This window comes from Poecile atricapillus, chromosome 16, assembly GCF_030490865.1.
Source record: "Poecile atricapillus isolate bPoeAtr1 chromosome 16, bPoeAtr1.hap1, whole genome shotgun sequence".
Lineage (NCBI taxonomy): Eukaryota > Metazoa > Chordata > Aves > Passeriformes > Paridae > Poecile > Poecile atricapillus.
The window spans coordinates 669,730-694,972 of NC_081264.1; positions in this window are offsets into that span (position 1 = coordinate 669,730).

Below are 25,243 nucleotides of genomic sequence, written 5' to 3' on the forward strand. Positions count from 1 at the left end.
TTTCCCTGCCTGTACCAGGGCTGAGGTTTGGCACACTGTGAGTTTCTCTGCCTGTACCAGGGCTGCTGACTGTGAGGTTTGGCACACTGTGAGTTTCTCTGCCTGTACCAGGGCTGAGGTTTGGCACATTGTGAGTTTCTCTGCCTGTACCAGGGCTGAGGTTTGGCACACTGTGAGTTTCCCTGCCTGTACCAGGGCTGAGGTTTGGCACACTGTGAGTTTCCCTGCCTGTACCAGGGCTGAGGTTTGGCACACTGTGAGTTTCTCTGCCTGTACCAGGGCTGCTGACTGTGAGGTTTGGCACACTGTGAGTTTCTCTGCCTGTACCAGGGCTGAGGTTTGGCACACTGTGAGTTTCTCTGCCTGTACCAGGGCTGAGGTTTGGCACATTGTGAGTTTCTCTGCCTGTACCAGGGCTGCTGGCTGTGAGGTTTGGCACACTGTGGGTTTCTCTGCCTGTACCAGGGCTGCCCACCCTGGCAGGGCCCAGCTCCTGTGGGCACAGGAGCCAGGGATGCTCCAAGGCACCCCCAGAACCCGGAGCAGCAGCAGCCCCTGCCCATGGCAGAGCTGCTGCCCGAGGATCCAGTGAGAGCAGGGGTTCAGGGGTTCATTCTCTCTCCTGAGGAGAAGCTGTGAGGCTCCAGGGCACAGCACTTCCCAGGGCTCTTGCCTTTCCCAGCAGTTCTGTTTCTGCAGGGCTGCAGGAGGAGGCAGGAGTGGGATGTGCAGGCTTGGGCACGGGGATGCTGAGCTCCCCCCAGACATCAGCCCCAAACCCCAAACCCCAAACCCCAAACCCTGCAGGCTGCCAAGCTCTACCAAACCCCCTAAACCAGATGGATCTCCAAGAACACTGATCCCAAAGTGGGGTTTTGCCTTTCACTACCAGACAAGTGGTCCAGATTAAGGCTTGAGTGCTTCCTGCAACCATGGAATGCCTGCAAAAATAAAACACATCTTAAACAGGGTGAGGGCTGGGTCAGGTCTATCTGCTGAAAGAACTGTTTGAGCTGAGCAGAATGTAGAACAAAGTCTGGAGCACAGATCTCTTTCTATAAACAAACTATAAACATTGTCACAGAGAAACTGAAGCAGTCTCTTAAAATCGTGTGTGTACCAGCAACATATAAATCAGGTCTACTCTGCAGCAGGTAAAACAAATGCTATTATTACCTTTTACTTTCTTTTTTGGCACTGCTATTATTTAAAATACATCTCTTCCTTCTGAGATGAGGAGAAACACTTCATTCCCAGGCACAGAAGGAGAATTTCAGAGATAAATGTTTCTGACTCACCCAAATCAAAGCTGACCCTGTGGTTGGTGATAAAAAAAAGTAAAAAAGAGAAAAGAAAGTAAAAGAAAACTGTTCCCCTTCTCTATAAGCGGAAAAGAAACTTCAGCAGAGATAGAGTAAGAAAGGAAAGCAAGATTGCTCACCCCTGAGCGGCTCTTTTAGGATCTTATCATTAATGGAACATTTAACAGGCAGCTGTCTCAAGCTGAACCAGCCATTCCCCTCCTGAAAAGTCTTTTTGCTTTGCCAAGCTTAAACCCCTTCTTTTCAAGATAAACATTCCACAAAGTGAAGCATGAATGGAGTGAAAGTCACAGAGAAGCAGCCAGACAGCAGAGGATGCTGAAATCCTCTGGCCAAGGGCTGATCCTGGGGCACTGGAGCCAGCTGGGTGCTCCAGCTGACACCCTGCGAGGGAAGTTTAAAAAAGATTAAAAAATATTAAATTCCCTGCTGATGGGGCTGGACAAACCCCAGGTCCAGGAAGGACACCCAGGGCATGTCCTTATTTCTGCACCCTGCTGGGCTTCTGGCACAGACACTGCTGGAGAATCTGCTCCCTGTCCTGTCCAGCTGGGAACTCCACCAGAAAGTCTGAGAGATGGAGCAAACCAACTTTTCAGGGAAGGAATTCCTTTTGTTATGTAGGAGCCATTCCACCTGAAACAGATGCAGTTCACACAGCTGCTCAGATTAAATAATTGCATTTTGGATTGTTTGCATTGGTTGCCATTATTTATTACACACACAGAGGAACTCATTAGAAGAAAATTATTCAGGTTGGACTCGGGCACTTAAAAGCAAGACAATGGCAGGAGTTGGGATGCTGCTGGAGCAGCATTAGCTTCCTGCTGTTCATACATTATGGCACATTAATTACCTAATTGCATTTTTTCCCAGAGAAGCCAGGTCTCCCTCAGTGGCTCAGGGCCTCCCAGTATCTCCAGTGCTCCCAGTTGTGGGACACACTGAGGGGCTTTGAGGCAGGACCATCCCTCCCTGCAGCACTCACTCCAAACAGAGCTCGAGCTCTCAGGCTCTGGGAACACAAATAACAGCATTTTTTGGATGATCTGAGTGGCAGAGATGAGTGGAGCAGTGAGCTGAGCTGGCCCGTTCCAGGACACACAGACACAGCCTGGCAGAGCTGTGAGCAGCTCCAAGGTGGCTCCTGGCAGGGGGCACTGGGCAAGCTGCCTGGCCAACAGCACAAGTGGCTCCAGTTGATGTTTTGTCAGGAAATGTGTGCTTCCTCTTGAAAAACACCCAAAAAGGAAAATGGTCGTGCCCTTTTCTCCTGCCCCAGAAATGTATGGACTAGCTCAGACAAATAAAATACAGAGTTTATGAGAAGTCAGGGGGACATTATCCATCACAGCAACAGTGTAATAGACTTCTCCTGAAAAGGGTTTTACAGGAGGAATTTAAGACATCTGTCATATTTGGCATATGCAAGAATGTATATCCACCTTATGCAAACACTGGTGGATTACATGTAAATTTTGTGATGGATGTTGAATTTGGCCCAGGGGGAATAGTTGGGAGAGATAATGGATAGAAGCGTGACAGGGAGATGTTGGGTGAAATACACTTCGGGGAATGTAGCCAAATCTATTTGCAGTTGTTATGCCTGATGTAAGAAGGAAAAAATCTTCCCAGGGACAAGTGGGATGGATCTGTTTTATTTGGAAATACGGATTGGAAAGGGCAGATCCAGTAGTGCTGCCTCAGGGGACCAAATGACAAGGGATCAAATGCAGCAGATACTTCCAATTACCCCAATGCTGTGTTTGGATAGTTTGCATTTTAAATGCACCCACTCCTTTTAGATGCACCCTGACAGAACCCCAGCTGCTCCTTTCTCCCAGCCAGGGCAGGGCTGGCAGGTGCAGGAGCTGCAGCCTGCAGTGGGAGCTGCAGCCTGCGCTGGGAGCTGCAGCCTGCGCTGGGAGCTGCAGCCTGCGCTGGGAGCTGCAGCCTGCATTGGGAGCTGCAGCCTGCATTGGGAGCTGCAGGCAGCACTGGGAGCTGCAGCCTGCATTGGGAGCTGCAGCCTGCATTGGGAGCTGCAGGCAGCACTGGGAGCTGCAGCCTGAGCTGGGAGCTGCAGGCAGCACTGGGAGCTGCAGGCAGCACTGGGAGCTGCAGCCTGCATTGGGAGCTGCAGCCTGCATTGGGAGCTGCAGGCAGCACTGGGAGCTGCAGCCTGAGCTGGGAGCTGCAGGCAGCACTGGGAGCTGCAGCCTGGGCTGGGAGCTGCAGCCTGCACTGGAGCTGCAGCCTGCGCTGGGAGCTGCAGGCAGCACTGGGAGCTGCAGCCTGGGCTGGGAGCTGTAGCCTGCACTGGGAGCTGCAGGCAGCACTGGGAGCTGCAGCCTGCACTGGGAGCTGCAGCCAGCACTGGGAGCTGCAGCCTGCACTGGGAGCTGCAGGCAGCACTGGGAGCTGCAGCCTGCACTGGGAGCTGCAGCCTGAGCTGGGAGCTGCAGGCAGCACTGGGAGCTGGAGCCTGGGCTGGGAGCTGGAGCCTGCATTGGGAGCTGCAGCCTGGGCTGGGAGCTGCAGGCAGCACCACAGGCACTGCTGGGGAGGGCTGGGGCTGCAGGGAACTGCCTGAGCAGGATCACAGCCTGTGGGCCTGCAGCTCCTGCAGCTCCTGCAGTTCCTGCAGCTCCTGCAGCTCCTGCAGCATGGAACCCTGCAGCTCCTGCAGCTCCTGCAGCATGGAACCCTGCAGCTCCTGCAGTTCCTGCAGCTCCTGCAGAATGGAACCCTGCAGCTCCTGCAGCTCCTGCAGCCCCTGCAGCTGCTGCAGCTCCTGCAGAATGGAACCTTGCAGCTCCTGCAGCTCCTGCAGCTCCTGCAGCTCCTGCAGAATGGAACCCTGCAGAACAGAACCCTGCAGCCCCTGCAGCACAGAGCCCTGTGCATCCCCTGCATCCCCTGCATCCCCTGCAGCCCAGAGCCCTGTGCAGGCTGTGCATCCCCTGCATCCCCTGCAGCTCCTGGCTGTCAGGGCACTGCCCAGCCCTGCCCAGCCCCGAGCACAGAGCGCTGGCACACAGCAGCAATTGGCTCTGTTTGCAATAGACACGAGCTTGGGGCCGGGCAGCGATGCAGCCGATGCAGTGCAGGGAGGCAGGGGAGGTGCTGTGTGTCCCGTGGGACAGCTGCTGTTTCTCTAGGGATTTATAAAGTGCATATTTCAGCAGGGCTATTGCAGGTCTGAGCGCTCTGGACACGGCACAGGCAGAGATTTGTGTCTGAGCTGAGAGCAAACAGGAGCAGTGCTGCACGCTGCAGCCCCTGTGCACACACTGACAGCATCTCCTGAGCAGCTCTTGCACGTCTGAACATTGACACGTCACTGGGAGCAGCACAAAAGGCCCCCCTTTCGATAGCTGCTCCTCAGCAATCAGTGTCCAACCCTTAATGTTTTCTTTTGTTGAAAAAAAATTCAGAAAAACTAAAATAAACCACAATCTGGTTCTGTGCCAACAATATTAACCAGCTTCTTTGAGAGCCTTTGAAGCTAGCAGGGGGCATCCAATCTTGTGGTGCAAGTAAAGAATGATACTTTAAGCGATTCCTTTTCATCCCTTTAACTTAATGAAAGATTAATAGCCTTGTTATTTTTGTTTCTGCTTTATTTTTATATTCGAGGAGGGGGGAGAGTTTTTGGCACTTGTTGAAACTGAAATGTTGCCTATAATGATTTTATGGATCAGTGAAGCGCTGAGATTTTTGGGTGCTGGGTTTTTTCCCCTGTCTGTGAATCCTGTTTAACAATGCAGGACACAAGCGAAGTTAGGGACTGTAAGTTAAAAAAAACCAGCCATGCATTTACTTTTGGGAAGAGGCTGGAAGGAAGATTTTGGAGCGCACAGACCTAAAGGAAAAAGCAGCGAGGGGGGGTTTAGCAAATCTCTGCAGTCAAAGAGCTGTGGATTAGCTATAAAAATACTATTATTATTATTATTATTATTATTATTATTATTATTATTATTATTATTATTATTTTCTAAATAAAGCCATTCTATTCACCATGTACAGTGTGGTTGATAACTCAGGATCCCTCTACACTCAATGAACCGAGGGCAGAGTGTGCATTTTCACTTACAGCTTCAGCAAACCAGAAGAAGGAAAATGTATTTTTACTTTCATTTTATGAAAGCAAAGTCAATGGTGTTTCACCACCAGAGCTGAGGCAGATTTACCCTGAGTACACCTTTACCATTTTATATATATTTTTATATATTATATATAATTATTATATAATATAAATATATATTTTATATATAAACACACACATATACATACACATAAAATAAAATACATACATACACATTTATATAAAATATAAATTGTAGCCATAATGATAGGATATATATGCTTATGATATATTAAATGACTGCATTCAATAAATGACTCTCTCAGGACCATACAGAGCTTGGTGAGAGAGCCAAATCCCTGTTCCAGATTTCTCATCTCTGTAACCAGGATTTTATCCATTTATCCAGCATAAAGTTTCAGAATTTCACATTAGCACTGCAGTTAATGAGATCCCTGCAGCATCTTTTAGCCAACATGTACAACATTCCTGGGTTTTTGGTGATCTGCTTTTCTCCAGGTTTTGGGTTGAAGCTGGCAGTGAATTTTGCAGCTGATGTCCCCTGGGGTTGTGGCAGCCCCTCCCTGTCCCGGAGCCCTGTGCCAGGCACAGCCTGACACACTTCACAAGAATTCTGTCTTCATCAGAATTCAGAGCAAAGATGCTCCCAATGCAGGGAATAAAACACATCACTGCTCTTGATAACTCGACTGTTTCAAATGAGAAATCACAGTCGTGTAATGCTGGAAAAATTAGACAGAATTTTTCTGCTATTATACCAAACAGCCTGCTTAATAAATGGGTAATGAAAAAGAATAATTTATTACAGCTTGTGAATTTTGACAGTTCTAAAAAGATGTTCTTAGAGTTTCCCCAAAGGGAGAAGAAGAATGTTTCTTCCTTAACACACTGGTGTTAGATGTAATTTCTCTGTCTGTAGAATTTTGCTCCTGCCTGGTAGAAGGGATTAGATTTTTTTCTTACATCATAACCTATTTTAAGCAATTATAATCTATGGGTAATAAATCATTTTCATTCACCTCTCATGGGGAGAGAAAAGATGTGAGAAAGCGTTCTGGAGTTTTAATTTATATCAATGTTTGCATTACTATTAAATGAATTAAATGGGTTCTACAAGTGTTCTCTCATAGAACTGCAATAAATTATGGAGCATCTCAACCTAAGCCATTTAATTGTCTCTTTTACCAGCTTTTTGTTTTGTTTTGTTAATTTTCTAGCTGGGTAGCACAAACAGTTATAAAACACACTGAAAAGCTCTGAAGACTCCTGGGCATTGCAATATAGGACACAAGTTCTGCAAGCACAGCCCATCCCTGGAGCTGCAGGAGCTGCACAGGAGCTGCACAGGAGCCCTGCAAGCTCTGACCCCTGTGAGCCCTTCCCAGAGCCCATTCCCAAAGGAAACACCGGCCCTGCCAAAGGAACTGGCATTTTTCACCCAAGGATCATTCCTACCTTGTCTTCTGGCAGCGTGGAATAATTATTGTGCTGGGAGACTTCTTACATGGCAGGAGAGAAGAACTAAATTAATAGTTAAATTAATCAGACTAAACATGTGAAGGCAGAGCTGGGGCAAAACACACATTAATGGGAAGAAATATTTGGATTTATGTTCCACACTTTCTTGCTGGGCCTTTGAAGGAACCTGGAGAGGCATCCACAGCCATGACTGCAAGCGCTGTAACAATTCTTGCTCCGTGCCAGAATTTCTGTTTTCAATCTTTAATGTATAAATGCTATCACAGGAGTAAGGAAGAGCAGCACAGAATTCCCCAGGTTTAGGATGATTTTCAGAGCTGGGATGCAGCTGGTTTAGCAGGTTTAGCTGAGGAGAGCCTGGGCACAGCTCATGACACAGCCTGGGGGTGCCAGGACGAGCCCCCCTCCAGGCCACAGCCCCTCCCTGCTCTGGTCTCCTTCAGCTTCTCTTTCTGACACTGGCACCCAGGGGCCTGGATTGGTGAATGGGAGCTGGGAACACAGCACAGAGCAGCAGAGGATGGGGGATACACGGACACGGATGGAGGACACACGGACACAGGGACACAGGGACACACGGACACAGGGACACAGGGACACAGGGACACAGCAGTGGATGGAGGACACAGGGACACAGGGACATGGACACAGGGACACAGGGACACAGGGACACAGGGACACACGGACACAGGGACACACGGACACACGGACACAGCAGTGGATGGAGGACACAGGAACACAGGGACACAGGGACACAGGGACACACGGACACAGGGACACACGGACACAGGGACACAGCAGTGGATGGAGGACACAGGGACACACGGACACAGGGACACACGGACACAGGGACACAGCAGTGGATGGAGGACACAGGGACACAGGGACACAGGGACACAGGGACACAGGGACACAGGGACACACGGACACAGGGACACAGCAGTGGATGGAGGACACAGGGACACAGGGACACAGGGACACAGGGACACAGGGACACAGCAGTGGATGGAGGACACAGGGACACACGGACACAGGGACACACGGACACAGGGACACACGGACACACGGACACAGGGATACACGGACACACGGACACAGGGACACACGGACACACGGACATAGGGACACACGGACACAGGGACACAGGGACACACGGACACAGCAGTGGATGGAGGACACAGGGACACACGGACACACGGACACAGGGACACACGGACACAGGGACACACGGACACAGCAGTGGATGGAGGACACACGGACACAGGGACACAGGGACACAGGGACACAGGGACACACGGACACAGGGATACACGGACACACGGACACAGGGACACACGGACACACGGACATAGGGACACACGGACACAGGGACACAGGGACACACGGACATAGGGACACACGGACACACGGACACAGGGACACACGGACACAGGGACACACGGACACACGGACACAGGGACACAGGGACACACGGACACAGGGACACAGGGACACAGGGACACACGGACACAGGGACACACGGACACAGGGACACAGGGACACACGGACATAGGGACACAGGGACACGGGGACACAGGGACACAGGGACACACGGACACACGGACACAGGGACACAGCAATGGATGGAGGACACACGGACACACGGACACAGGGATACACGGACACACGGACACAGGGACACACGGACACACGGACATAGGGACACACGGACACAGGGACACAGGGACACACGGACACAGCAGTGGATGGAGGACACAGGGACACACGGACACACGGACACAGGGACACACGGACACAGGGACACACGGACACAGCAGTGGATGGAGGACACACGGACACAGGGACACAGGGACACAGGGACACAGGGACACACGGACACAGGGATACACGGACACACGGACACAGGGACACACGGACACACGGACATAGGGACACACGGACACAGGGACACAGGGACACACGGACATAGGGACACACGGACACAGGGACACACGGACACAGGGACACACGGACACACGGACACAGGGACACAGGGACACACGGACACAGGGACACAGGGACACAGGGACACACGGACACAGGGACACACGGACACAGGGACACAGGGACACACGGACATAGGGACACACGGACACAGGGACACAGGGACACACGGACATAGGGACACACGGACACACGGACACAGGGACACACGGACACAGGGACACACGGACACACGGACACAGGGACACACGGACACAGGGACACAGGGACACAGGGACACAGGGACACACGGACACACGGACACAGCAGTGGATGGAGGACACACGGACACAGGGACACAGGGACACAGGGACACAGGGACACAGGGACACAGGGACACACGGACACAGGGACACAGGGACACAGGGACACAGGGACACAGGGACACAGGGACACAGGGACACACGGACACAGGGACACAGGGACACAGGGACACAGGGACACAGCAGTGGATGGAGGACACAGGGACACAGGGACACAGGGACACAGGGACACACGGACACACGGACACAGGGACACAGGGACACAGCAGTGGATGGAGGACACACGGACACACGGACACAGGGACAGAGGGACACAGGGACACACGGACACAGGGACACACGGACACACGGACACAGCAGTGGATGGAGGACACAGGGACAGAGGGACAGAGGGACAGAGGGACACACGAACACACGGACACAGCAGAGCCATGGAGCTGCCACCGGTGCTCTCTGTATCACAGCTCCATCCAGGCTGGGCTCTCCCTGCAGCAGACTCTGTCCCCAGAGCATCTGCACGCTCTCATCTTCATCCAGGGCATCACCAAACAGCTGGAAACGTGAAAAGCTGAGCGGGAATTCTGTGTGATGTCATTTCTTCTCTTCCTGAGTGGGGAGTCAGGCACAGGACGAGGCAGTGCTGGGGTGACCTGGACTGGGGAGGAGAACACCTCGGGATCTCTGAGCTGGCCTGCTTGGCTCAAAACAAAGTTGGTTTTGTTTTTTGAGATGCTCACAGTGCTTCAGTTTTTATGATAAATGTTTGAAGGAGCGATTATGTTTTTGAGGGAAGGACATTCTTTTTTATTAAGAATACAAATTTGACAATTCAATGGAAATTTTGCTCACTGTCCAAAAAGCCTGTCATACAAAGCACAGACAGTTCATTTGGAAATGAGGATCTGTACAGGGCTCGTGGATGCCTGCACTGTATTGTCAGAGAAAGTGAGAAGGATCTTTTGGGGCTGAGATTTCCTGGTTAGCAGGAGCACTGTGGTGGCAGGAGCCAGGAATCAACACAGACACAAGAATTTCTGTAACCTCAGTGCTGCTCCACAGCCCTGCCTGAGCTCCAAGGGACAGAATGAGGGGAAAAGACCATTTGAAGCAATAGAGTGGTACTGGGAATTATTGATGAGGGCTGTGTATGGCCACTCTGAGTCTTGCCTGTGGCAGGAGGATCCAGGATAAGGAAAAATTGCAGCTCCTCGTTTGCTTGTCCCTGGCATTGATAGGAAAATTCTGCACTCTGCATTCTGTATTCTGTCCTGCTGCCTACATTCCTGCCATGTGTCTTCAATTAGCACTAATTATGTATTCAAAGGAAGAGTAAGGATGTTCCTGTTTTTCTAGAGGGGGTGAAAATCATGTTTCTCTGAGCTTAGCTTTAATATCTCTGCATCCTCATTCTCTATTTCAAAAGCAAAGCTGATGCCATGAGGCACTGCAGGAATTTGGAAAATATGCTTTGCTTTTGAAACAGAAGCTTCAAATCCACTTTAAGTCCCATATAAAAGTTAGTCCGAGAAAGTCAATGAATGGATCATGATCAAAGTCCCTTTATTGAATTTTCTAACAACTTCCAACAAAATATATTTTAAAAGGAACTGGCTGCATCAAGTGCTTTCCAGTAAGCTGAAATGATAACTCTCAGCTCAGGATAGCTGAGAGAAGTGAGAGATGAAACATCACCGTGGGTTGTTTTCTGTGAGTTTCCTGACAGTTCTGAATTCCAAAATATTCGGTGGGAATTTTATCACTTTAACTGTCACCTGTTGAATTTTGCAGATCCGGGTACAGTGACAGAATATCAGTTCCATGCTGTTTTTTCAGGCCTTGTTAGCAGGAAAAAAAATATTATTCCTGAAATTTTCCATGCAGAGGATTATCAGTTTGAACCAGAATCCAGTTCATGAAAGGCTCGAGGAGTCAAAGGCACTTAGTTCAATTACTGTAGTTCCATGAGATTTATTTATTTAGTAGGCCACTTGCACCTGGCTGATTATATTGAAATTTCACTTTTGCCTTTGTATTGCCAGGGGAAGGGCCACATTTTGCACTTTGCAGAGAGCTTTGATCCTGGCAGGAACAAGGCCAAACCCTTTTGTCTGCTGGGGGGGTTGTGCTGGTCAGTGGAGCTGGGGAACAGCCCCAAAGGTGCAGCACAAGCAGCAGCTCCTCTGCTCTGAGCTGTTCCACCCTCCTGAGGGTGTTTGGAGCATTCAAGAGGCTGCTCCAGACTCTCACCAACAACAGCCAGGCTGCCAGAACCCAGCTTTAATCCCCTGCTCACTGACTCACTGCTGCCTCAAGAATTTACTACGGGGACAGAAAGCTGAGCAGTGATAGAAGGAATTTGCTGAATTATGATTTCTCGTCCCTTTCTGCAAGTCTCTGCCAATAAAATTTCTAAATGCTGAGTTAGACAAAGTTAGGTTGAGTTTATTGTTTCAAGCCTGTTGTGCCCACAGCATTTTCTGCATTCAAATCTCAGTCTAGGAATGGTGCTGGACAACAAATCTCACAGGAAATGTTCACAGAAAGATCCACCACTATTCACCACTACATGTGAAACTTCCACGTGTTTAAACCCTGGCTGTGGCTTCCCAGGGAACTGAAAACACTCCTCAGCTCCTAACAGGCACTTGACATTTCTTGGTGTTCCCCAGTGGTGCCTCAGTTTCTCTGTTGCCTCTCTCTGCCTACAGACATCCCAAAGCCAGGTAATTCTATTTGTGAGCTTCAGAATTGTGCTAAAATGGAAGATAGTGTGGAAATCTGAAATGTTTATGGAGAATTCAAGAGAGCTTGGTGTCAGTGCACAGGCAGGAGAACATGGCAGGGAGCAGAGAGAGAGGGAAAGGGAAAGACTGGTGGGGGACAGCAATGGTGCTCCAGTATAAATTCCACCCAGTATGGATATTCTTGACCACACTTCAAGCAAGTTTTAATTTGAGATTGTTTCAGCACTCCAGTTTATATTCCATTTAATTTTCTGTTGTCCCCTGATTTATATCCTCTCCTGTGTACAAGCATCTGTCCCTTGGATTTTGGAACTGTAACAAAATATGATATAAAAAAATAATGTTTACTTTTAAAGCCTTTTCCATGCAGCCTCTTTTCTTCTGTGTATTTTGTGTCAGCTTCAATAGCTGGGCGCCCTGCGTTTTCAGCTCTCACCTCACAGCCCTGACCTGCAGCTTTCCCCACATTGTGTATAACCACAGAGAGGGCTGTGATGTTAAACACAAAAGAGGAATAGGAGTGTTGTAAGGTCATATGCTTCTTGCATAAGGGATTTCAAAGGCAGCAATTGTTTAAAGGACTTGAAGATGACAGAAAATAATCTGTGTAATCCAACAATCAAAACCTGTATTCATTAGCAGAGGGAACTTTGTTGGGTGCCTCAGAAAATGGAAAGGTGAGTAGTCAAACTGAGAGCAGGTCTTTAATTTTCCACATTTCAAGGTGCAAAGAATAGGCTCTGTGTGTTTGGACTATTGTAGTTTTGACTTTCATATTTCTAAACCTCAGGATTTAGATGTGAATCTTGAAAGCCATTCAGACTTTGGCCAGTTCTCCTGTCCTCAGCTGAAACACAATGTGGAGTTTTTCTGAAATAATTGTGCTGCTATGACCATTCCTTCAATCAGGCATTTTCTACACGAGCAGGACGCTTTGAAGCGCGGAGCCGTGAGGATGGCGAGGCCAGAGGTGAAAGCTGAGCCACAGAAGTGAACATTGCAGCCAGAGGACGGCTCGGAGGGGTGAAGGAATGAATCCATTGATATTCAGTGCTTTGACCCGCTGACAATGGCCGTGGCACGGGGTGACAGCAGCAGCACATCCCCACATTGTGGGGACCCAGCGCCTCTGCCTCGCTCCCCTCTGCTTGTGCCATGTGGGGCAATGCTGGGAACACGGCCCCAATTCCTCAGCCTTCCTCTTCCTCTAAACACGGCCCCAATTCCTCATCCTCCCTTCTGCTCTAAACACGGCCCCAATTCCCCAGCCTTCCTCTTCCTCCTCTAAACACAGCCCCAGTTCCTCAGCCTTCCTTCTGCTCTAAACACAGCCCCAATTCCTCATCCTCCCTTCTGCTCTAAACACAGCCCCAATTCCTCATCCTTCCTCTTCCTCTAAACACAGCCCCAATTCCTCATCCTGCCTTCTGTTCTAAACACAGCCCCAATTCCTCATCCTCCCTTCTGCTCTAAACACAGCCCCAATTCCTCATCCTCCCTTCTGCTCTAAACACAGCCCCAATTCCTCATCCTTCCTCTTCCTCTAAACACAGCCCCAATTCCTCATCCTGCCTTCTGCTCTAAACACAGCCCCAATTCCTCATCCTCCCTTCTGTTCTAAACACAGCCCCAATTCCTCAGCCTTCCTCCTGCTCTAAACACAGCCCAAATTCCTGATCCTTCCTCCTCCTCTAAACACAGCCCCAATTCCCCAGCCTTCCTCCTCCTCCTCTAAACACAGCCCCAATTCCTGATCCTCCCTTCTGCTCTAAACACAGCCCCAAGTTCCTCATCCTTCCTCTTCCTCTAAACACGGCCCCAGTACCCCAGCCTTCCTCTTCCTCTAAACACAGCCCCAATTCCTCAGCCTTTCTCCTCCTCTAAACACAGCCCCAATTCCTCAGCCTTTCTCCTCCTCTAAACACAGCCCCAATTCCTCATCCTTCCTCTTCCTCTAAACACAGCCCCAATTCCTGATCCTTCCTCTTCCTCTAAACACAGCCCCAATTCCTCAGCCTTCCTCCTCCTCTAAACACAGCCCCAATTCCTCATCCTTCCTCCTCCTCTAAACACAGCCCCAATTCCTCATCCTGCCTTCTGTTCTAAACACAGCCCCAATTCCTCAGCCTGCCTCCTGCTCTAATCATCACTGGGCTGCAGTGTCACGGGCATTTTCCAAACCCTGGTGCTGGGAAGGAGAAAATAAATTAATGGGGTATTCTGTGCTGGATTTTAAAGGGCATATAGACTAAGGAAAGCAACTCCCTGCTGCTTTTTATCCCTTTAAGATTAAAAAAAAAATAAATAAAAAAAAAAATCCTCTTTTTCACTTTGAAAGTATTTTTTAAAAAAAATAATCAAAGCAACACCAACAAATTTTTTGACACCAGAGAATACTTTTCCCTTGGTATACAGCACATTTATAACACAGCTCAGCTAGCCCTGCGGGTAAAATTTTGTGCTGGGGATCTGCAGTTTTCCCAACACAAACCCAACAAGATTTAGTCCATACAATGGCAAAGGCAGTTGACATTTAGCTGGTGAGACACGCTGGGCTCTCCTCTGCCTGCAGCCTCCACCTCCACAAACACCTCCCAAAGCTCTGCTCTTGTCTCCTGCCTCTGTCACTGCCTTGGCAAGCACAGCCAGCCACCAGCACCGTGCACAGGGTGAAACAGGAAAATATTGTGAAACATCAGGCCCAGTGAAGAGTTCAGGTCCTGTTTGTTCTTAGGCTGGCAAAATGTGGACACCTGGGGAACTTCATTACATCACCTCTGGCTTCTGGCCAGTCTAGGACCTGTGTCAGGCTCTGGTCTGGCTTCTTTTGTATGAACTCAGACTGGACAGTTCCCTCCCCACACCAGATGAGATTAATCTGGAGCTCTGTACCTGCCTTGGCTGCTGACCCCTCCTGCAGAGCCCCCCTGGCCGAGGTCAGTGGGGTGTGGAGTGGTCAGTGGGGTATGGAGTGGTCAGTGGGTGTGCAGTGGTCAGTGGGGTGTGGAGTGGTCAGTGGGGTGTGGTCAGTGGGGTGTGCAGTGGTCAGTGGGGTGTGCAGTGGTCAGTGTGGAGTGGTCAGTGGGGTGTGGTCAGTAGGGTGTGGAGTGGTCAGTGGGGTGTGCAGTGGTCAGTGGGTGTGGAGTGGTCAGTGGGGTGTGGAGTGGTCAGTGGGGTGTGGTCAGTGGGGTGTGGAGTGGTCAGTGGGTGTGGAGTGGTCAGTGGGTGTGGAGTGGTCAGTGGGGTGTGGAGTGGTCAGTGGGTGTGCAGTGGTCAGTGGGTGTGCAGTGGTCAGTGGGGTGTGGTCAGTGGGGAGTGGTCAGCGGGGAGTGGTCAGTGGGGTGTGGTCAGTGGGGAGTGGTCAGCGGGGAGTGGTCAGTGGGGTGTGGTCAGTGGGTGTGCAGTGGTCAGTGGGGTGTGGTCAGCGGGGTGTGGAGTGGTCAGTGGGTGTGCAGTGGTCAGTGGGTGTGCAGTGGTCAGTGTGGAGTGGTCAGTGGGGTGTGCAGTGGTCAGTGGGTGTGCAGTGGTCAGTGGGTGTGCAGTGGTCAGTGGGTGTGCAGTGGTCAGTGGGGTGTGGTCAGTGGGGTGTGCAGTGGTCAGTGGGTGTGCAGTGGTCAGTGGGTGTGGAGTGGTCAGTGGGTGTGCAGTGGTCAGTGGGTGTGCAGTGGTCAGTGTGGAGTGGTCAGTGGGGAGTGGTCAGTGGGTGTGCAGTGGTCAGTGGGGTGTGCAGTGGTCAGTGGGGAGTGGTCAGTGGGGTGTGGTCAGTAGGGTGTGGAGTGGTCAGTGGGTGTGCAGTGGTCAGTGTGGAGTGGTCAGTGGGGTGTGGTCAGTGGGTGTGCAGTGGTCAGTGGGTGTGCAGTGGTCAGTGGAGCTCCTCTCCTGCTCCTGCCAGGAGTGGCAGCAGATCCCTGCCCTCCCATTCAGCCACGCTCTGCTGGATACAAACCATACTCCTGCCCAAGGGTTTCCAGAAGGAGAGCAAAAAGGGATTTCCACTTGGAAAAAAAGATGCCAACCATTTGGAAAAAAAGCTTTAGCTCTGTGCAAGCTCCCGAGGAACGCTGGGGAGGTGAAGGCCTGTTGTTCCTGAAGAATAACAAGGCTCCTTGCTCTCCAGGAGCTGGGAGAGATGAAGCAGTGACCCAGAGCCCTGGTCAGTACTTTATCTGTGGACTCTATCTGCACTTTTTAAACTCTCTTCTCAACAAATGTCTCAAAACTCCAGGCCAGAAAACTGTGCAGTTTTTTGCTTAACACATTCCATGAGCAGCCTCATATTGGAGACCCAAAGGACAGAGAGATCATTTTCATTTTCCACCACTGCAGTCAGAAGGTGTTTGGGCAGGAGCAGCCTTTGGTGTGGCTGCAGCTGTAGCTGAGGTGCCACCTGGGCAGGAACCTGCCTCATCTCTAACCCAGATCTCTCTGCAAAGCTCCTGTGAAGCCTCCTGCCAAGCAAACAGGAACCAATTACAGGTTTTCACTCCGAAAAGAGATTTGAATCCTGCCAGTGTTGACTTGAACCGTGCATTAAAATAAAGCAAGCCTTACAAGCCCCTCATTAATAATTCCTAAACATAACAGTGAGCACAGCAATGTGCTGAGGCAGCAAAGTGTGAGCTGCTGGCATGGCTGGAGCGTTCAGCGCTGCTGTACGAGCACTTTCCTTCAGCAGGGCACAAACCCCCTTTTCCACATCCAGCAGGGCACAAATCCCCCTTTCCCTGTCCACCCAGGGCACAAACCCCCCTTTCCACATCCACCCAGGGCACAAAATTCCCTTTCCACATCCACTCAGGGCACAAATCCCCCTTTCCCTGTCCACCCAGGGCACAAAATTCCCTTTCCCTGTCCACCCAGGGCACAAACCTCCCTTTCCCTGTCCACCCAGAGCACAAAATTCCCTTTCCCTGTCCACCCAGGGCACAAACCCCCCTGTCCACATCCACCCAGGGCACAAATCCCCCTTTCCACATCCACCCAGGGCACAAACCCCCCTTTCCACATCCACCCAGGGCACAAATCCCCCTTTAGCTGTCCACCCAGGGCACAAACCTCCCTTTCCACATCCACTCAGGGCACAAACCCCCCTTTCCATACCCACCCAGGGCACAAACCTCCCTTTCCATACCCACTCAGGGCACAAACCTCCCTTTCCACATCCACCCAGGGCACAAACCTCCCTTTCCACATCCACTCAGGGCACAAACCTCCCTGTCCATACCCACCCAGGGCACAAAATTCCCTTTCCCTGTCCACCCAGGGCACAAAATTCCCTTTCCACATCCACTCAGGGCACAAACCTCCCTTTCCCTGTCCACCCAGGGCACAAACCTCTCTGTCCACATCCACCCAGGGCACAAACCTCCCTTTCCTGTCCACCCAGGGCACAAACCTCCCTTTCCACATCCACCCAGGGCACAAACCTCCCTTTCCATACCCACTCAGGGCACAAACCTCCCTGTCCACACCCACCCAGGGCACAAACCTCCCTTTCCACATCCACCCAGGGCACAAAATTCCCTTTCCATGTCCACCCTGACATCACTGCCATCCCTTTTGACATCACTGCTATCTCTTTTGACATCACTGTCATCCCTTTCCATGCCCACTGTGTCACTGCCATCCCTTTCCATGCCCACTGTGTCACTGCCATCCCTTTCCATGCCCACTGTGTCACTGCCATCCCTTTCCATGCCCACTGTGTCACTGCCATCCCTTTCCATGCCCACTCTGCCTCTCTCCTTGCAGGGCTGCTGGCAGAGGAAGGCACCACAGGCACCACTCTCAGCGTGGCAGCTGTGGGAGCACTCACACAAACCACAGGCCTTGCCCAGGAGGGTTTTTGGGTGCTTTCCCCTGAGGTGAACTTCAGGCAGGTAATTCAGGAGCAGAAACACTCCCCAGTTGTTTGGCTAGGGCTCTGATGTGCCAAAGGCTATCTCCAGTCAGTTAGGCAACCCTGCTTTACAAGAGACTAGAGCTGATTCAATTCAGGGTATCATTTTAAATGTCAAGCCTAATTACAGTTTTTGAATCGTTTTAATAATATATATGCATATATAATGATTACTTTAATAAACCCAAAGTAGACATTGTGGTCAGAATATTAGTTCTGGGTTTGTAGAAGCTGTATTCAAATTTCTTCTCTGCTCAAACCTCGTGTGTGACCCTGGTAAGCCATTTCACACTGCTCTGCCTCAGTTTCCCCTTTGTGTAATGGAGATAAAATCAGTTCCCTAACTCCTGGGAGGGAGTGGGACAAGTCCATGAAGATGTGATGTCAGGATTCCACAGAGGGAGGGTTTATGCAAAACATAAGAAAATGGGGGACTTGGTCTCAGAGAGCGTCCATTTGAAATAAGAAATGGATGCAGACAGATGGGAGAGTCCAGCTAAATAATGAAACAATATTAATCATAATGGCAGGTTATAATCTTCAAAAACCAGCAGCCAAATAGTTAAAAATGAAAGTTTTCAGCAGTGCAAGTAAGGCTCTTCCATGAATATTTAAGACATGCCTCTTTCAAGAACGAAGGCCAGTGTGGGAGATAACAGAAAGGTGTTTGAAATTAAACAAATAGGTTGATTAGGTAAAGTGTAGGGTTTTTTTTTACATCTGCAGAATAAACAAGTAGCACAAGGTGGGAGGCAGTGAATGGAGCACAGCAGGTAAAGTTGTGCAGGTGAATGTTCAGCTCTGCTCTGTCCCTCTCACTGAAGCTCCTGGCAGAGCTGTGGAGCAGAGCTGCTGAGGTGACACTGCCACAGCAGCAGCCACATCTTTCTCTCAGCTGCCCCTCTTTTACTTCCCTCTCCCAAGCCTATACTGAATTTCTAGTGGTTTTCTTTAATTTCACATGTTGAAAAGACTGAGTGATCCTTTTCCTCAGATGGTCTTTCTAGAACCCCCAACAGAGTGTGAATAATTATTCCCACTCTGTTGGGGCTTTGATAAGACTCTTAGAGCTGCCTTTTGCTCAGCCTCTCAGCCTTTGTTCCTGCTAAAGTTATTTTCTTTCTTAGGGAATGAAAAAACAAGGTAAAAACTGTAACAAGATCAAGCAAAACTGCAATTTTAATAATAATAATAATAATAACAATTGAAATATTGACTGGAAAACTATAAATGCTTGGTCAAATCCCTCTGGTAAGTGCATAATCACCATGTGTCTTCTCCCAGTTTCAAAGACAGGACAATTTACAGGAGGAATTGGCCAGAAGGAGTTTGAGAGGTGTCTGAAGATGAGCTCTGCTCCTGTCTGGGAATTCACAGAGCGAATCCATCTGTGATATTCCATGGATGGCACAGCTTGGAAAGTTTCTGCAGCCTCGCAGGGAATATTGAGAGAGGAGCTTCCTGAGAGCTGGGGGTGACAGGGAACCCCAGAGCCATGGAATCAAAGCCACCCTGGCCCTGTCCCTGTCCCTGTCCCTGTCCCTGTCCCTGTCCCTGTCCCTGTCCCTGTCCCTGTCCTGTCCCTGTCCTGTCCCTGTCCTGTTCCTGTCCTGTCCCTGTCCCTGTCCCTGTCCTGTCCCTGTCCTGTCCCTGTCCCTGTCCCTGTCCTGGCCCTGTCCTGTCCTTGTCCCTGTCCCTGTCCCTGTCCCTGTCCCTGTCCCTTTCCCTGTTCCTGTCCCTGTCCTGGCCCTGTCCTGTCCCTGTCCCTGTCCCTGTCCCTGTCCCTGTCCCTGTCCCTGTCCCTGTCCCTGTCCCTGCTCCTGTCCCTGTCCCTGTCCCTGTCCCTGTCCCTGTCCCTGTCCCTGTCCTGTCCCTGTCCCTGTCCCTGTCCTGTCCCTGTCCCTGTCCTGTCCCTGTCCCTGTCCCTGTCCTGTCCCTGTCCCTGTCCTGTCCCTGTCCCTGTCCTGTCCCTGTCCCTGTCCCTGTCCCTGTCCTCTCCCTGTCCCTGTCCTGTCCCTGTCCCTGTCCCTGTCCCTGTCCCTGTCCCTGCTCCTGTCCCTGTCCCTGTCCCTGTCCCTGTCCCTGTCCCTGTCCCTGTCCCTGTCCCTGCCCTGTCCTGTCCCTGTCCCTGCCCTGTCCTGTCCCTGTCCCTGTCCTGTCCCTGCTTCTGTCCCTGTCCCTGTCCCTGTCCCTGTCCCTGTCCCTGCTCCTGTCCCTGTCCCTGTCCTGTCCTGTCCCTGTCCCTGCTCCTGTCCCTGTCCCTGTCCTGTCCTGTCCCTGTCCCTGCTCCTGTCCCTGTCCCTGTCCCTGTCCCTGTCCCTGTCCCTGTCCTGTCCCTGTCCCTGTCCCTGTCCCTGTCCCTGTCCCTGTCCCTGTCCCTGCCCTGTCCTGTCCCTGTCCCTGCCCTGTCCTGTCCCTGTCCCTGTCCTGTCCCTGCTTCTGTCCCTGTCCCTGTCCCTGTCCCTGTCCCTGTCCCTGCTCCTGTCCCTGTCCCTGTCCTGTCCTGTCCCTGTCCCTGCTCCTGTCCCTGTCCCTGTCCTGTCCTGTCCCTGTCCCTGCTCCTGTCCCTGTCCCTGTTCCTGCTCCTGTCCCTGTCCCTGTCCTGTCCCTGTCCCTGTCCTGTCCCTGTCCTGTCCCTGTCCCTGTCCTGTCCTGTCCCTGTCCCTGTCCTGTCCCTGTTCCTGCTCCTGTCCCTGTCCCTGTCCCTGTCCCTGTCCCTGTCCCTGTCCCTGTCCCTGTCCTGTCCCTGTCCCTGTCCTGTCCCTGTCCCTGTCCCTGTCCCTGTCCCTGTCTCTGTCCCTGTCCCTGTCCCTGTCCCTGTCCCTGTCCCTGTCCCTGTCCTGTTCCTGCTCCTGTCCCTGTCCCTGTCCCTGTCCCTGTCCTGTCCCTGTCCCTGTCCCTGTCCTGTCCCTGTCCTGTCCCTGTCCCTGTCCCTGTCCTGTCCCTGTCCTGTCCCTGTCCTGTCCCTGTCCCTGTCCTGTCCCTGTCCTGTCCCTGTCCCTGTCCCTGTCCCTGTCCCTGTCCTGTCCCTGTCCCTGTTCCTGTCCCTGTCCCTGTCCTGTCCCTGTCCCTGTCCCTGTCCTGTCCCTGTCCTGTCCCTGTCCCTGTCCCTGTCCCTGTCCCTGTCCCTGTCCCTGTCCTGTCCCTGTCCCTGTCCCTGTCCCTGTCCCTGTCCCTGTCCCTGTCCCTGTCCCTGTCCCTGTCCCTGGCCCTGTCCCTGTCCCTGTTCCTGTCCTGTCCCTGTCCCTGTCCTGTCCCTGTCCCTGTCCCTGTCCCTCTCCTGTCCTGTCCCTGTCCCTGTCCCTGTCCTGTCCCTGTCCCTGTCCCTGTCCCTGTCCTGTCCCTGTCCTGTCCCTGTCCCCTGTCCCTGTCCCTGTCCCTGTCCCTGCTCCTGTCCCTGTCCCTGTCCCTGTCCTGCCACCTGTGGCTCACCCAGGTGTGATGTGAGCCCAGAGCAGCAGCAGCAGAGGAAGAGGAGGGCAGCTCAAGGGCAGAGTTTATCCCAGTTTGTCCCAGATCATCGTGTCCCTGGTGCTGGGGGTGCTGCTCACAGAGCTGTCCCTCAGCCCCCTCATTTCGGGCACTGCAGAGCTGGGGAGCAGCAGCAGATCAAAGCAATGGCACACACAGATATATTGGAGTTTGGAGATTGGGAGATAAATAATTCATACATTGGAAATAGAGTTGGGTTGGGGATATTATAGATTAATTCCATCATCTTTTTCCTCACTCCCACCTCCCCCTTTTTTTTTTTTTTGCTAGTGGGAGACCTACTGCCCTTGTCCCTTTCTTCTGATTCCTGAATCTGCCACAGGCGCTGTTAGAATTACAGCAGTGATAAGAAAATATCAGGCGTGGGATTTGAATTAATGCTTTTAGACAAATCTCCATTCCATCTCTAATTCTAATGCTAATTACATTTGCAGATCAAAGCCTGTTCGTTAAAGTTTTGCTTTTGAATACATGTAAAGATTTTACTTTTTTGTTTGATTTTTTTCCCCATTTTTTGAGAAATGCTTCTTCCAGTAGGGACCAGATGTTCCTAAAATATCCCTTTGGAGCAGCACAGCTTTGGTGCTCTGTTTTCCTTTCTTTGAGTCTTTTGTCTGCACTGGGTGCAGCATTGTTCTGTTACTGTATAGGCAATCCATCTTTCTGACTTATTTGGTTTCTGTTTAGAAAAAGCCAGTGATAACTTAATAAGTGAGTGCAAATAATCACAAACATGTCCAACTGCATGCTCAGCATTGCCAACTGCAGGTATTCAAAATTTGGATCAGCTTCAATAAGATTATGAGATTATGGGGAAGAGATTTGGAATATATAGACAACTGAGTTATTTTTATTTTTCCCTCTGACTCTCAGATTTTTATGATTTATATTTCCTATCTGCTTCCACAACTAGGAGGACTCAAAATTATTGCTTGTCTTTTTAATTTTTTCCCCTGTGTGAAGCAGAACCTTTCTAGCATGGGCTCCTTAAACTGGGATTTTCAGATTTTCAGAAACAGAAATATAAATATCGTGCAACTGTTGCTTAAACCATAAAAACTGGCAGCACAGGCAAGATCTCACTGCATCCAGCCTCAGCCTGGCGTGTCCATACACATCCCTAGGATCAGAGCCTATTTTACAAGTGTCAGGTAATGAAAGTCAGGGAAAGTCAGAAATTCTTAACTCCAAAAACACAAGTCAGAGATTTTTAGCACCAGAGCCTCAGGGGATGGAGCAAAAGAGTAGGAGCTCATTTGGGGAGGAAATAAAAAGAAGGGAAAAGAGAACAGTGGGATTGAAGTGTGGAAAGAGGGGATTAGGTGGTGAAAGGGGCTGGGGTACATGCAGGAGGCAGCAGAAAGGGTTCAGAAAAAGACAATTAGTGGAGTATAAATCTAAAAAAGTCAATTCCTGAAATAAAGAGGTGTTAACTTAAGGCAGCTAAGGAGAGGATTAGTCAAGGAAGTAACAGGGTGCAGTTTGGAAAGAGTGGGATTCCTAAAGCTGATCAGGGCTGAAAACAACATCAGTTCCACAAAGCATTTCCCAAAGGAGGCTGGGGCTGCTCAGGAGAGCAGATCCCTGTGGGGCAGGCACAGGATGCTGAGCCAGGAGCTGCTGAGGGTCCCTGTGGGACAGGCACAGGATGATGAGCCAGGAGCTGCTGACCCAGGAGCTGCTGAGGAGAGCAGATCCCTGTGGGGCAGGCACAGGATGCTGAGCCAGGAGCTGCTGAGAGTCCCTGTGGGGCAGGCACAGGATGCTCTCCCAGCCCAGCTCTGAGCCAGGGGCTGCCCAGGAGAGCAGATCCCTGTGGGACAGGCACAGGATGATAAGCCAGGAGCTGCAGACCCAGGGGCTGCTGAGGAGAGCAGATCCATGCTGGACAGGCACAGGATGCTCTCCCAGCCCAGCTGCAGACCCAGGAGCTGCTGAGGAGAGCAGATCCATGCTGGGCAGGCACAGGATGATGAGCCAGGGGCTGCTCAGGAGAGCAGATCCCTGTGGGGCAGGCACAGGATGATGAGCCAGGGGCTGCTCAGGAGAGCAGATCCCTGTGGGGCAGGCACAGGATGATGAGCCAGGGGCTGCAGACCCAGGAGCTGCTCAGGGGAGCAGATCCATGCTGGGCAGGCACAGGATGATGAGCCAGCCCAGCTGCAGACCCAGGAGCTGCTGAGGAGAGCAAGATCCCTGTGGGGCAGGCACAGGATGCTCTCCCAGCCCAGCTCTGAGCCAGGAGCTGCTGAGGGTCCCTGTGGGGCAGGCACAGGATGCTCTCCCAGCCCAGCTGCAGACCCAGGGGCTGCTCAGGGGAGCAGATCCATGCTGGACAGGCACAGGATGATGAGCCAGGAGCTGCAGACCCAGGGGCTGCTGAGGAGAGCAGATCCCTGTGGGACAGGCACAGGATGATGAGCCAGGAGCTGCTCAGGAGAGCAGATCCATGCTGGACAGGCACAGGATGCTCTCCCAGCCCAGCTCTGACCCAGGGGCTGCTGAGGAGAGCAGATCCATGCTGGACAGGCACAGGATGATGAGCCAGGGGCTGCTGAGGGTCCCTGTGGGGCAGGCACAGGATGCTCTCCCAGCCCAGCTGCACTAAGATGGAAAATGATTACATAAAATATGCATGACAATTGAAGTTGCTCACAAACAAAGACAAATTACTGCTAACTTTCCGACTTTCAGCAATTAAGAAACCGTTTAAATGTCTGGGTATTCAGGAGAAGTGCCAGTTTATAAGGACTAGAAAAACAGGCCAAGGTGTAGTTCACAGCTGTAAAATGTGTTTGTATCTCTAAAATAAAGCCAGGTTTATTGTTATTTATTATAATGCAGATTTGTCTGGGACTCTACACAATCACCAGCTTCTCTTTCAGGGAGGTTTGGCAGCAAAACCTGCAGCAGAATAAATACCAGAATCTGCTGCAGATTTCCTCTATCTATTTTCGTGACTCCTTTCAACCTGCTACTCGTCCAAAATACTGTAAAATCCAGAATGAAGTCTAAGTACATTCGTTTATAACATCATTGCAAAAGCACTGATTTCTGCAAGATCAAAAATACGTACTGACCTCTACTGTCTTCTAAGCAAAATCCCACTTTCCTCACTGGCCATTCTAATTCATAAAGTTCAGTGCTGCAAATGTGAGAACCTCTCAGCAGCCAAGTGCCTGCTTCTGTCTTTTCTAACAGTGCCATTTGAACATTTTGAACCTGAGCAGGTTCCACCTCCATCCCTGCATCCCTGCAGGAGCAGGAGCTGTGTGGTGCAGGAGCCAGAGCTGTTGCAGGGTGTGCAGGGATGGGGCAGCCCAGGGAGGGAGGTTTGCAGAGCTCCATCAGCAGCGCCAGTTCTGCACATGTAGAGCAGGGACACGGACTCCAATTAATGTGTTTACAGAGGAAAAGGCTGCTCCAGCGTGCTGCTCCAGCTGAGCTGAGAGTGACTTCCCCAGATAAGCCCCTGCTGTTGCTCAGCTCTGAAATCAGGTGAGTCAGGGGTCGGTGGGAGCTCAGGCAGCGCAGGGAATTTGCTGTGGTGAATTTGAAGTGCTTACATTGCAGTCTGCAGTGCAGCCTTCACCTGCGTGCTGCCTGCTGTGTTATTTACTGTAAATTCCACAAACCTTGCCCTCTGTTGATAAGGAGTTTTAGTGCTCAGCTCAGTCCCCCAGTTTCCCCTGTTCTCCCCGAGCTTTTCTAATGACAGGTTTATTTTGGTGACTGCAGTATCTTTGTATGCCCTCACCCCGGCAGCAGCACACGTTCATTCATCATAAAATTACAACACAACAAAAAGAGTGCTGGCCCTGTACTGGTGTGTAATTAAAGCACGGTCATCCAGGGAAACTGGAGTTCCCTTTTGCAGGGAAACCTTCTGTAATTCAGAGCAGTTAAAGGCAGTA